The sequence below is a fragment of the Danio rerio genome, chromosome 8 (genome assembly GCF_052040795.2).
Source record: "Danio rerio strain M-AB ecotype USA chromosome 8, GRCz13ab, whole genome shotgun sequence".
NCBI classification, from domain to species: domain Eukaryota; kingdom Metazoa; phylum Chordata; class Actinopteri; order Cypriniformes; family Danionidae; genus Danio; species Danio rerio.
This window is the reverse complement of record NC_141028.1, coordinates 54179250-54191755: the sequence shown is the minus strand read 5'-3', so window position 1 is coordinate 54191755 and position 12506 is coordinate 54179250. Positions and strand designations below refer to the sequence as shown.

The 12506-nt window shown below is 42.5% G+C and overlaps 1 protein-coding gene across 18 annotated transcripts in view; it reads left to right on the top strand.

Annotated features, from left to right (window-relative positions):
• The window catches only part of acot7 (acyl-CoA thioesterase 7), a 151773-nt gene that overhangs the window by 68222 nt on the left and 71045 nt on the right, over nucleotides 1-12506 (top strand).

Sequence of the window (12506 nt, the reverse complement as noted above, 5' to 3'; positions counted from 1 at the left end):
AAAGACAGCCTGAGGCATGAGTATTAGTGATTTCAAAGATACATGAGTCTGGGTTCTCTTGATGACGTCAGGTCCGGATGAACGACCTAAAGTAGTTGTACATGCAAATGGGCATAGCCTGTGAGTCTCATTATAGTTTGTTTTAACCTCTGATTGGCCCGTTGTCCATTTGTGGAATTTACATGAGAACGAGTAAACAGTGGTGTCTGAGGCCTCGGTATGTCCATTTCTATATACAGATCCCTTATTATTGTTCTATGACTTGGTATATTCAGATTTTCATTATAGGGCACCTTTAAAACTATCATGTTTAGAAATGTGTTGAATAAAATCTTCTTTCTGTTAAACAGAAATTGGGGTAAAAATATATGATAATAAGTGAAAATCCTGACTTTATCTGCTTTGCACTTTCCTTTTACTACCAAATTAAACACAACAACAAAAAAGGGTTTCTGATGCAAGCCTGTGAGGTTGAGATGACTTACTCAGATTTCAGATGTAAGACATTCATGCTATTATTGATTGTGCCACCAGGTTTAGATCCATTTGTCTATGCAAATCAGCTGAAAGAAATCATTCTGACTGACGATTATGGAGGCATATAAATAACTCCAGGAAGAAAAAAAGAAAAGCAGGTTTCAAATGTCGCTTCCATAATTCAGCTGCAATGGCGAAAACTCTCTGCCCATCATGAGAGTGAGTCAGCTTGACTTTCATTTCACCTTACCAAAGGCAGATGGAGACAGATAGAGAGAGCGTTCATGAATTTAAATAACTGTAATACACAGTCTCACTGACTGTTCATAATATTATCCATTTGACATTTAAAAAAAAAAAGAAGAAGAAAATGGATAGGAATGCTGGAAACAGAAACACGACTCGAGTTCCTCCTTATTTTTTTCATCACCATTCATGTTCACTAACTGACATGGTTTTGTACTTTCAAAAGCATATACTGTGTGCGTGTCACTTCAGCTCCTGCAGAAGTGAGTGTGGTATGGGAATGTAGCTTGCTTGAGATTCATTTTATTTTTCAGATACGAGTAGACACAGCCATTTTAACCTAAATGTGTCAAGCCTTCCATTCTCGTTCACTTCCATTGATTTGTATTTTTTATTTTTGTCAAACAAAACTGCTTTCCTGTGTTGCTTGATGTTTCAAACCTGTATTTTCTTATCATATTGTTTTCAATTGTAATGTACAATCGATATTCGCCAGAGTTACGTCCCAAAAATAATGTGAAATCCGCGAAGCAGTCGGCTTTATTTAAAATTTTTTTAACTTAAACTTTATTTTGTTTTAATAAACATGGTTATCGTCAATGGTAATAGCATTACCATATTGAATTTTTCATTATTGACTTGGTTCAATGTGTATAGCATGGCTGATAACAGTATGAAACAAAAATAAAAACTACAAATTATATATGTACACAAACAAACACAAATATATAAATATATACATTTATGCATACAGAAACCTGTAAATAAATATGAAAGAAAACAAATCTATACGTAATGTCAGAGAAGTACATAAATGAAAAAAAATGTCAACATTTTTGTAAAACAGATCAAACGGAAAGAAAAGATAGTTTGTTGTCACCTATATCCTGAGACATCTTAATTGTTTCTCCTACGTCGTTAAATTAAATCACTTAAATTTTAATAATGAAGATCAAATTGTTGTGTATTTGGTTCCAATGAAGGAGTGTTGAAATCTTTGCTCTGTTAATTAAGGCAGTGGACTGTTCTAGTCGAACAATGTCTATAAAATAATATAACCATGCTGAACTGACAGGAGATTAAGAGGGAACCAGGATTTGGCTTTATTTTTTACAACTATTATATATGTTTTAAGCCCCACACTATGCACTTTATACACTTTTCTCAGACAGGTATTAACATTTTCATCTTTGTCTTTCACTCTCAAAGTTTATACCTTCAGAAAAATAAGTCCAGTATTATAGAATGTAACCAAAGATCAAAATTTTTTTATCCTCAATTATTTATTCTGTAATGTCGCTCTACAACCACATAACTTCTATCTTCCTTTAGCATGTTCAGAAGTTTATCTTTTTGTGTGATTGTTAGGATCTTCCTTTGCCTTTTGGGTCCTACCGCAGGTTTCTTTGAGGAAGCAGAAAGTTTTATTGACATTGTGGGGAGAAAACTTGCAAACATAAAGTACAGCACTTCAGAGTCACATTAGAGCTGCACGATTAATCGAAAAAAGATCTCTATCTCGATTCAACCCCTAGAGGATCTTAATCCAGCATTTCTACGATTCTGCCAATCATATTTTCAAGTTCAGGAGAAGCATAAAGAAGGTCGCACAAGTCTACAAATCGTTTTACATGCGTTGCTCGTTCCAACGTGCACACCTCTAACGCCCCATTAACACGGGGCTTCAGCGTCAATGCTTGACTGAAGGCGTGTCTGAAGTTGAGGCTTACGCGATCGTCATAGCAGCATCAGCCAATGAAATTCAGTCAGCAATAGGCCACTGTCTAGCTGGTGTATTTGCATACAACGCTTCCGTCGGCACTTGAATGTTGAGCTAGTCCCAACTTCTGCAGCGAGCAATGCCTCTGAAGCGGTGCCGACGGATCCACAATGCAGTTCGGCAACGCCTGACGTCACCCATTCAAAGTGAATAGGAAGCGTTGACGCTGACGACCCGTGTGAATGGGGCATAAATGATGTTGAAAGAGTCACATGCTGTATGTATTGGTATAATTTGTAGGTAATTCACCCAAAAATGTAATTTTTGTCTTTATGTAATGATATATTCACGACTGCGAAATCACACATGACGTCAGCTGACCGTGAGTTCAGGTAATAAAGCTGTAAATAACAGTTTGTGGTACAGAGCGATCATTTGGGAGCTTCAAACTTATGTACGTCTCAAACAAACAGGACATCCATTCAATGTCCAAAAATAATGTAATGCATGTAATCTGAAGACATCTGTCATAAAGGCAACTTTTTATCACATCGTGTAAAATGCAACAAAGGCTCATTCTGAAAATGTAGTCCCATATACATTTCTGGAGATCGTGAATTATGCTGCTCGAAATACTTAAGGCTGCATTTTGTCTTTACAACGAACACTACGGGGCGGTATGACGGCGGTACTTTTCTTGCTTACTAGCTGACCGCTTACCTGCATGTGGACGACTTTTCCCCGGTTATCGGTTTGTCTGCTCGACATGTACATCGGCAGACTTGAGGATCGGTCAGTTGGTCAGTCAGTCAATAGTGCCCTCTGGTGGATTTACATGAGAACAGCTGCCGTAAATGGCACTCGCAAGAGAAATTTGAGATCTGAAAAAGTGCACACAGCAGTCTCTGATGGATTCGCAAAAACAAAAACTGCAAAAAAATAAAAAACAAAATAGCTTCTAGGATGTATTTGGCGCTCTCCGAAAATGTATTTAGGGGTACGTAATCAGAATGAGCCTGGGTTGGTAATGTTTCTGTCCACCAGTTTGTCAACTGTTTGTCATGATCTATAGATGAAATTAAATGATATGTACTGTATATGTTTTCCACCTCATTTGATTTATATTACCACATTACTTTCTTCTTCTGCATCTTCTTGGCTCAGTACCATGTCTTTGACAGTAGTAATATTTTCAAAAGTACGGGCAGTGCGTGGACGACCAATCCCGCGCCACAGGACATACTGATCCCGAGCAATCAATTTTCGCCAACAAGTAATCTCATCCATCTTTTGTCCACTATTTAGCTGGAAATTCACGAAAAAAAAAATGTGAAGCACTGTAGCCTTTCTCGTAAACCTTTGATCAAACTCTTATCTTTATTCAAAAACACTATTTTTATTGAAGCTTTACGCAGCTAAAAATAAATACGTCATCATTACGCCGTCGCCAAAGGAAACAAAAGTACTATTCCAATGCACAGATTGGGCTGTTAATCCTTTGTGAAATGAAGTCGTTCTTATTTCTGTAGTACGATAAGCAGTCTTATTTCTGTATGACATAAAATTGCTTGTTTTTTTTTGAGACATGGTGTATATAGTTCTGTATATTTCATAATTTACAGAATTTGATAGCTTCTTCAAAGTCTTCTTTTCCTATAGAAAGTAGCAAATTTCAAATCATATTATGATCATGAAAAAGACAACGAAGAATGAATGCATCACTGAGGCAAAACAACACAGTTTTGGCCCTCCGAATGTATTTTGCCACCCAAAAAGTAAGAAATCCAGCCTTGGCTAAATAATTTTTGATTCACTAAATTTTTGCATTACAAAGATGTCATTTACACTACTGCATTTTTGTTTTAAAGCAGCATCTTAGCATTAAAACTGTCTTTGTCCAGACTGGCGTTTGTATTGTGTTTCAGAAAAAGGATCTCCATCCACACTATACAGCCTATATGAGACCACTCTTGCTCACTGAGCATGCTCAAATTTTGCCAACATCTGCACTTGTCCACTACCAGTGTGGTAATGGTCATATGAGAGGAGCTGATCAGGGAATGATATGCAATTGTCCAGAAGGCCAGACAGAGTGTGATATTGGATAGCCATGTTTCCGGTTTTAAAAGTCTGTGCTTAGGTTTGTCTATAATCAAATACAACCCCAGAATTTCCAAACTAAAATGGGATCTTCAGTGCTTGAAAACACACAGTTTTCATAGTTCGAAGATGTCAGAGTAGTGTGGATGCCATGTGTAACCATAAGAAAACATACGCATTTTAAAACAAAAGCACAATAGTGTAAACGACACCTTTAACGTTTTGACTAACTTGGTTCAGAATATAGATCTTCAGCAGAGTTACTTGTGTTACTGTGGTATTTCAGCCATGAATTACATGTTTGTTAGGGCAACGTAGCCTTATTTAGGAATATATTGTGACAATGCTGTGCATCACAGATTGTTAAACAACTTAAAATAATAAAGAAAGACGTGAGTAGAGCGAGTAAACTTTTGTAACATTAAATTACCAAAGGAGACACTTAGTTGGCACCAGTGGTGGAAAGCATACTGAAAAGTCATACTCAAGTTAAAGTACTATTACTTGCCTAAAAATGTAGTGCAAGTAGAGTAAAAGTATCTGTTGAAAATATTACCCAAAGTACAAGTAAAAAGTAGCATTTTCAAAATTACTCGAGTAGTGAGTGAGTAGTGAGTATTACGCTGTGAAAAGCTGATGCATTTACATGTAATTTGTGGATGTGTGTAAACGTAACATTCTGTAGTGGATCTAGTTAGTTATTGCCCAGCAAGCACACAACGTCATAAGACATTAATATTAGGTTAGATTTAGGTTGTGATGTTAGGTGAACAAAATAATATTAGGTTAGATTTAGGTTGTGATGTCAGGTGACCAAAATTCAGTGCCTAGCCATCGTCTAAGGACAACATTATTTTGACGTCCAATAATGACATCAAATGACATTGATATTTGGTAATTTTTAGGTTGTTGGAAAGTGACCATAACCCAACGTCGAGCCAACATCTTAAACCAACATCATATTGACGTCAGATACTGACATTTATCCGTCAGGTATGGCAATTAAAATCCATCTGATAGACATCATAGTGGTAACGTCCACACAACATCAAGCTGTAACATCAATAGACGTTGATATTTGGTTGGTTTTAGGTTGGACGTTGAACATTGACATTGGCCTGACGTTGAGCTCTGACGTCAACCTGGTTTTCTTTTCCAAACGAAATGCAACATCCCCATGATGTTAGGGTATGTCAATTTGACGTCATATTGACGTCTCTCTCGTGTCTTCTGGGTGTTTAAGGTTATTTTGGTCATCATACAGAAAACATCCGTTATCTTCATATCAGTGACAGGCATCTAAACAGTCTCTTGGTTAATGCGTGCAAAGATTTTGGACATCTTCTTGGACACCTTTAATGCTTCCAAACAGTTTGCTACAATTATAAAGTGCCTATGTCTTCATTATCATGCGATTTACCTTCTATGTGTGATTTGATTGGACAGGAATCACAGGACTTATTTTTTTTAATGCTGATAGACAAGAAAAAATAAAGTAGTGACTGCAGGTTGAAGGAAAGCACTAAGGTGATCATGTCGATCTGAGTTCAATTCCTGGCTTGAGGTCCTTTGCCGATCTTTTCCCCCTCTCTCTGTACCCCATGTATTTTTTTATCATCTTTACTGTCCTATAGACCTTTGTCTTGGCTGCTTCATGGAGGGTGCCATAGCGACCAGAATGTTTAGAGCTTCCGTTTACAGCAGGGATGTCAAACTCAATTCCTGGAGGGCCGAAGCCCTGCACAGACAAATTTTTCTCTGCATTGTTTACAGCTTGATGACTTGTAGGACCTCATGAAATAAAGTTTGTTGTTAGAAAATTACTCGGAGTGCTATAATTTATAGTATGTGAAGAAATTTATTGTATATGAAGATAATATTCATTCCCTCAACTCAATACAAAACAGTGATAAATGATAAAAAAAAAAACAATAAATGTCTGAAAATATTGAAGTAACTGAACAATATCTATTTACAAATACAGTTAATATAAATAGAACAGAAATATTGCATTAAATCAAAATCTAGTATGTTTAATATTTAAAATAATAATGTAGTAATCATAGCGTAATATTTTATAGTAGAAAAATAGTTTGTTACAATTTATAAGCAGCTGGATCAGGTTAGTCGATCTTTCAAACAGCAGTTGGCACTGTGAAGGTCTGGAAGTGCAGGTCTAGCCGTCTGAGCATGCAGGTCTGAGCATGCAGTTGGGTCTCCGGGCCTGCAGCTTCATAACGACAGCAGTATTAGTTCAAAGACGTTAAAAGCAAATAAAATAGATTATAACTATCGTTACAAAGCTGTTCAAATGTGACTGTTTACATGCATCAACTGCCGCTTGGAAGTTCTTAGTATTCTCCTTGCGCATACACGCAAAGCATGATGGGTTATTTTGCATTCTAAGAAAAAGGTCTATATAATAAAGGTGATAAACACCAATATTTATATATGTTAAACAGAAAATTACCGAAAGAACTACAAATTTGGGGGCTTTTTGGGTTTTCAAAGTAACTTGAAAGCAAAATATTTAGTAATCCGATTACTTTTACGTTCAGTAGCTAGTAATGCAACAGTTTTACTAGTAATTAGTAATAATTTGTAATATATTAGGCTACTTTTTAAGTAACTTACCCAACACTGCTGATCAGCCACTAAAAAGGTGATGCTTATTGAATTTAGCTTGCTTCTTGGATAGAAAAGGTTGCTAATGTTTAAAATGCCCCTGTTTGACACTCATGCAAAACCTCAGCAGCCATTTCATGCTTCTCCCATATTTTTACACCATCGCATATCCTGAGATGACGCTTTCTCACTAGCTGAGTGTTGTGAGGAAGCTTTGCCACAGATTGTCAAGAGAGAGTTTTTGGAGGGGGGAGGGGGTGGTGTAGTGCGCTTTCACTGCCATGTGTAAATTGAGGGAATCTCACTTGTAGATGAGAGTCCCCGGGGTCCATCGCTAAAATCAGCTCATACAGTTATCCCGGGTAGTCAAGTCTCTGCCTGTATGGTGTTAAGGGAGCTAACAAAACATGCAGTCATCTGCGAATTAGTAATCTAGATATAGAAATATTCCTATGAGTGTCATTCTGTTTTATATCCATGCTATCCGAAACCCCTTACTAACCTAATTATTACATTTTTGTGGGTTTTTCTTGCTCAACACTGAACACCGTGAGCGTTTTGCACGCTGCTTATGTGCCCTGTGCGCCTCGCGTTTTAACCGCCTGCTGCACCTCGCGTTTTTGTTTGCAATCGTCCTGGGACCAGCTGAATAAAGAATAGTTTCCCAAGTCGTACAAGTCCATAATGTGTATCAGTTAGGTGTAATGTTACAAATCCTTGAAATGTTTAAAATAAAAACTAAAATTCAAATTGGCTTTAGCCTGGTGTTTTTTTTATTCATAACTGTGGAAGAATACCGGAAGAAGCCGGAGCACCCGGAGGAAACCCACAACAACACGGGGAGAACATGTAAACTTCACACAGAAATGCCAACTGGTTTAACCGGGACTCAATACAGCGACCTTCTTGTTGTGAGGCCACCAAAAATGATTATGTCACTGGTAATAAAGTTAGTAATAATAGTATTACTTAAAACTACAGTTTACTATCTAGTAATTAAGTGATATTGCTAGAGACGATTACATTCGTGTATAAATTGTGGTTGTGAACATCCTTCATGCCAGAATACGCCTATAGATACAGTAGTACACTGAAGCTTTTATTTGAAAAGAGCAAAGGAAATCGAGTTTTCCATGATGTGACCCCTTTATATCTATATCACATGCAGTCTGCTTCCATTCATCTCTGTTCAAGTGAATTACCTCAGGCCAGATAGTTCTCAGAGCAGGTCAGCAGCGGTGTCTTCCTTATATTCCCTGAGTTAGTGGCTGTACTTAGCAATCTTCACACCTAGTAACCCACGTGACCTGACATTATTACTCCTCAACAGCACCTAGACAGCATTTTATAGGATGGTTGACACAGTTTATAAACAGTTGTTGCTCTAAATTGTAATTTAGCTTCATCTACATATCACATTTGTCCAAAACAACAATTATCTGCCCAATATTTGTTTGTGCCTTGTTTTCAGCTTTCATTTAAACTTATTTTTATATATTTTTATTTTAGTTACATGCTAAATTCTACTGAAATCAGTTGTGACAGCTCATGATTTGCTAAACTTAATTTTGGCTTGTATGAACAATTGTAATGGGCGGCACGGTGGCTCAGTGGTTAGCACTGTCGCCTCACAGCAAGAAGGTCGCAGCTGGGTTAATTAGCATTTCTGTGTGGATTTTGAATGTTCTTCAAGTGTTGGCGTGGGTTACCCTCACAGTCCAAAGACTTGCGCTATAGGTGAATAGAATAAATCAAATTGTCCGTGTGTGTGTGTGTGTGTGTGTGTGTGTGTGTGTGTGTGTGTGTGTGTTTGTTTTTATATCCTGGTGTGGACTTGGACCTGTTTACACACCAAACCCGTGGGGACCTTTTGAGCGGTGGGGACCTGAATGTGGGTCCCCACCGGCACAACCATTGAAACTGATAGAAATGGCCATTTTAACATAGGTGGCAGTGTTTTCCTGAATTTGCCCCAAAGTCCTAATGGGGTTGGTTTCACCAGCCATGAACTGTGTGTGTGTAAAAGTGTGTTTAAGAGTGCGCCTTCAATGGTCAATAGTGGAACAACTGTGTGTGCGGTTTTTTGAGAGTGCGCCCTCTATGGTCAATATTGGAACAACCGTATGAGCGGTTTTTGAAAGTGCGCCCCCAATGGTCAATATTGGAACTGTGTGTTTTTTATATAAATGCTATAATTCTTCTTTTTAACACTGATTAATATAACTTGCAGATACAAGATAATTCCCATTATGCAATATTATTATTTAATTTTAAAAAATTGTGAAACTTGTTCAATGATTAAGGACATTTCCCAGAAGTGAGAAAGTAATGAAGTAAACAATGATTTTTCATACATGTTTACATTAAATATTCCACTCTCATTAATAAGCACTGAAATTACATAAGGTTGATAAGCATAAGTATAACCAAAATTATATGGATTTAGACAGACTTTTCTGTTTTTTAATGACAAGGAGGGTGCACTATAAATGTATTTTCCTATGTTATGAGAATATATTTTTATTGAGATCAGTGATTATTGATGCACAGTACTATTATTTTGACGATCACTGCTGGATATTTGGTGGAATGATCCATTCTTTGGTTTGATCTAATGATACTTACTGTACAACTGCAAGCACATGGAGGTTATGAGCAGGGCCAGACGGAATCTGTGGACGTTTTTTGCTATTTCTGCGGAGAAGTTTAATAAAAATCTGCGGATTTCTGCGGAATTATTTTGGGAGTATCAAGCAGAGTATCATAAGTAAAACTTTAATATATTAAATAAAAAGTAATAAATTACTGAATAAAAACTGAATAAATTCTGATTTACACATTTACTCTAGTAAATAAACAGAATTAATAATGGGCTAAAAATCGCCGCTCAGCGTGACGTCACACTTAACAAGCGGATTACTCTCTACAGCTGATGACAATCTGGATTTGTCACACACGCATATCTGCAGGTCATTATTGGCAGCCTCAGCTCTACGCCCAAGCCCACCTCAGCTCAGCCTCAACTACATGCCCAGGCCTTCTTCAGCTCCTCTTCCTGCCAAGGCCCGCCTCAGCTCCGCTTCCCGCCAAGGCTCGTCTCAGCTCTGCTTCACGCCCAGGCCCGTCATGGCTCGGCTCCACGTCCATGCTTGCCTCAGCTCCACACACATGCTTCGCACAGCACTGCTTCATGCCCAGGCCCACCTCAGCTCCACTTCATGCCCAGGTCCGTCACGGCTTAGCTTCACACCCAGGCTCGCCTCAGCTCAGCCTCAGCTCCACGCCCAGGCCTGCCTCAGCTCCGCTTCACACCCAGGCCCGTCACAGCTCAGCTGCACGCCTAGGCACTCCTCAGCTCTGTGCTCTGCTTCACATCAGGCCTGCTTCAGCTCTGCTTCATGCCCAGGACCACCTCGGCTTGGCTCCATGCCCAGGCCTACCTCAGCTCAGCCCCATGCCCAGGCTCACCTCAGCTCCACGCCCAGGCTCATCTTAGCTCCACGCCCAGGCTCACCTCAGCTCCAGGCCCTGGCCTTCCTCAGCTCCACACCCAGACTCGCCTCAGCTCCACGCACAGGCTCGCCTCAGCTCCACGCACAGGCTCACCTCAGCTCCACGCACAGACTCGCCTCAGCTCCACGCACAGGCCGCTTAGCTCAGCTCCGCTTCACGCCCAGGACCACCTCGGCTCAGCTTCATGCCCAGTACCACCTCAGGCCCGTGCCCAGGCCCGCCTCAGCTCAGGCCCATGCCCAGGCTCTCCTCAGCTCCATGCCCAGGCTCGCCTCAGCTCCACCCCAAGGCTCGCCTCAGCTCCACGCACAGACTCGCCTCAGCTCCACGCACAGACTCGCCTCAGCTCCACGCACAGGCCGCTTAGCTCAGCTCCGCTTCACGCCCAGGACCACCTCGGCTCAGCTTCATGCCCAGGACCACCTCAGGCCCATGCCCAGGCCCGCTTCAGCTCAGGCCCATGCCCAGGACTCTCCTCAGCTCCATGCCCAGGCTCGCCTCAGCTCCACGCCCAGGCTCATCTCAGCTCCACGCCCAGGCTCTTCTCAGCTCCACGCCCAGGCTCATCTTAGCTCCACGCCGAGGCTCACCTCAGCTCCATGCTCGCCACAGCTCAGCCTCAGCTCCAGGCCCTGGCCCTCCTCAGCTCCACACCCAGGCTATCCTCAACTCCACGCCCAGGCTCATCTCAGCTCCACACCCAGGCCCTCCTCAGCTCCACACCCAGGCTCTCCTCAACTCCACGCCCAGGCTCATCTCAGCTCCACCCCCAGGCTCTCCTCAGCTCCACGCCCAGGCTCTCCTCAGCTCCATGCTCGCCTCAGCTCAGCCTCAGCTCCAGGCCCTGGCCCTCCTCAGCTCCACACCCAGGCTCGCCTCAGCTCCACTCCCTGGCCCGCCTCAGCTCAGCTTCAGCTCCACGCTCATGCCTGCCTTCAACTCCAAGTCCATGCCTGCCTCAGCTCAGCATCAGTTGCACACCTAGGCCCTCCTCAGCTCTGTGCTCTGCTACACTCCAGGCCCGCCTCAGCTCTGCTTCACGCCCAGGACCACCTCGGCTCAGATCCATGCCCAGGCCCACCTCAGGCCCATGCCCAGGCCCGCCTCAGCTCAGCCCCATGCCCAGGCTCTGCTCAGCCCCATGCCCAGGCTCTCCTCAGCTCCACGTCCAGGCTCATCTCAGCTCCACGCCCAGGCTCATCTCAGCTCCACGCCCAGGCTCTCCTCAGCTCCACGCCCAGGCTCATGTCAGCTCCATGCCCAGGCTCACCTCAGCTCCATGCCCACCTCAGCTCAGCCTCAGCTCCATGCCCAGGCCCTCCTCAGCTCCACACCCAGGCCCTCCTCAGCTCCACACCCAGGCTCGCCTCAGCTCCATGCCCAGGCTCACCTCAGCTCCACTCCCTGGCCCACCTTAGCTCAGCTTCAGCTCCACGTCCATGCCTGCCTCAGCTTAGCATCAGTTGCACACCTAGGCCCTGTACTCTGTGCTCTGCTACACTCCAGGCCCGCCTCAGCTCTGCTTCACGCCCAGGACCACCTCGGCTTGGCTCCATGCCCAGGCCCACCTCAGGCCCAGGCCCGCCTCAGCTCAGCCCCATGCCCGCCTCAGCTCAGCCCCATGCCCAGGCTCTGCTCAGCCCCATGCCCAGGCTCTCCTCAGCTCCACGTCCAGGCTCATCTCAGCTCCACGCCCAGGCTCATCTCAGCTCCACGCCCAGGCTCTCCTCAGCTCCACGCCCAGGCTCATGTCAGCTCCACGCCCAGGCTCATGTCAGCTCCATGCCCAGGCTCACCTCAGCTCCATGCCCACCTCAGCTCAGCC